The sequence below is a fragment of the Corvus brachyrhynchos genome, unplaced genomic scaffold, assembly GCF_000691975.1.
Source record: "Corvus brachyrhynchos isolate BGI_N302 unplaced genomic scaffold, ASM69197v1 scaffold17, whole genome shotgun sequence".
Classification (NCBI taxonomy): Eukaryota; Metazoa; Chordata; class Aves; order Passeriformes; family Corvidae; genus Corvus; species Corvus brachyrhynchos.
The window spans coordinates 2,960,485-2,962,872 of NW_008240046.1; positions in this window are offsets into that span (position 1 = coordinate 2,960,485).

Genomic DNA, 2,388 nt, shown 5'->3' on the forward strand with positions numbered 1-2,388 from the left:
GTTCTTTCTTTCATCACCACCCTTTTCAGGTCAGTACACTGAGTATGCCTTGGCACTTGGAAAACTACTGGGTTTTAAATACTTGTGAAAATTACCTGTTCCCTTGAGCAGTTGTGTTTTCCATGGCATTCCATTCACTTTTGAGGACACACACGCTGTTATGCAGAGACAAAGGAGGCAAGCTTGTGCACTGACTAAGTTAGAAATTTATCAAGAGAAGACTTAAAACAATGTCTGCATACCTGCAGCCTTGCAGATGATCCACAGTTACAGGTCATCACTGAAGGATGAGCTCGAATTAGACAGTAAATTAAAGAAATAATTTACTGTATATTAAGGATATTGACTTCTTTTTTTTTTTCGTGGATGTGGGTTTGGGTTTCTTTTAGGTAAACAAACCAAAGCAAGCTGTAAGTTGTTTACTGCTTTTAGGGTATAGTCTATTCATGTGTAAACATCTCTTCCCCATGAGTTCCTCCTACATTCCAGCTTCCATTGCTAGAGACAGCTGAACAAAAGAATTGTCTCTTCTGCTTTTGATCATGCTGCTTAAATCACCCCCTGAAGCCGTTAATATCTTCCTCCAAAATGTGCCTCAGTCATATCATACAAAATCAGTCATTACCACTTGGGATGCTTTTTAATGATGTCCAGTGTCACTCGCCAGTCAGGATTCATAACAATTTCAAGGAGTCTGAAACGCTGCAGTATTTTGAATGACAAATACAGATTTTGCCCTTTTTTTTCCTGATTCACATCAGTGTTTTTATCATACAAGCATTCACGCAGCTCATAGGATTATCTTTGAGACATTCCAGTTCTATTTCAGATGACAGCCCCATCCTCTCCGTTAGTCTCAGTAGAATGTAGAGCATGGAAAAGGACTTTCCCGAGTTCTTTTTAAAACCATCTCAGAGCAAGGCTTAATGTGATACCATCAGCCTGGCTGACCTACTTTGAAGTTCTTACAGTTGGACTGGAAAGCCCTCTGGACTTTAAACACTTTGTTCTGTCTCAGGTCAACCTTTGTTGCTGAAGCTGCTTTTATTGTGCAATTTGTACATTTTCCATGCTGTCTCCTACTTCAGCATTCATATTGATGATGGTGTGGAGTTTTAGAATTAAAATTTGAAAATAAAATGTCAAAAATGCAGCTGTATTAAAAAGATGGGAGACAGAAATTATTTTCAAAAGAAAAAACAAAAGAATGTGTTCTCTGGAAATATGAAGAGTTTTCAAGGTTGGATTAGAGAAAAGCCTCTGTAAAAAAATTTTTCAGCATTTCTCAGAATAAACAAGAGATGACATCTGAGTAGCTCAGCAGAACAGGAATAATGCACTTCTGAAGTAAAATGAAAATCTGCATGAACTTAAAGGAAGTCAGAGATGAGGACATTAAAAGAGGAAGAGCTCAAAGGAAAGAAGACAGTTAATTTGGTCACTCTGGATGTGCAGTGCTCATTCTCCCTCTATTACCTGCATGGCAAAAGTCCCTGGGCACACATTTGCTAAGAACTCCTTAGTAGTCTCCTGCTTTGATCTCCTCTTCACAGCCTCCCTTTACAGCCTTTTGAGGATGTACTCAGAACACCAGGTAATTCAAATAATTTTTAAACACCTTCAGAAATCTCTCAACCCATTTAGTAGATTTGGAAAAATGCAGCCCTGCTTTCCCTGCCCTTTGTGATCTCAGAGACTCTATCAGCAGCTTATCTGATGCTGGCATTTAAGGTAGTCTTTGCCTTCCCTCCAGTTCCCTTTGCCAGTTCAGCCCCGTGTCCATTTTGCACATTCTCTGCTCCATCAGTTCCACCTTCACCACCAGTTTTGTTCACATCCCGCCCCTCCTTGACCTTCATGTCTCCTTCCCCTTGCTGGTTTCTGAGGCTCTTCTCTCCTGCCCATCATCTTGCGCTTGAGAGGCTGCACCAGGACATCCTTTGTCTCTTCACATGTTTGGTTCTGACAAAGCCAGAGATGAAGACAAGGAGTTACGAGGATGTGGGAGGGGAGAAACAAAACCTCAGGAGGAAATAGCAAGACACTAAACCAGTTGTTTTCAGTCCATTCTTTCTCCAGTGTAAGGAGGCTGGACCAGAGACTGCCTGAGATCCTTTTCAACCTGAATTACTTGAGGATCACATTTTTTCTTACCATCCTTACCAATGTCCCCCCATTCTTCCACTATTTCCTGTAGTTTGGATCACACTTAGAAGACAAGGTAAGCTTTACTCAGCAGACATTAAAAGCTTGTAAGAGCCTTTTGGGTTTTCTGGTTTATGGTGTTTTTAAAGGTAACTTGGAAGATGGAACCTTCCAGAGTAGTAAAACCAAACACCTGGAGAGCTGTGGTATAACTGTGGGTAATAAAACAGCAAATCACAGTTT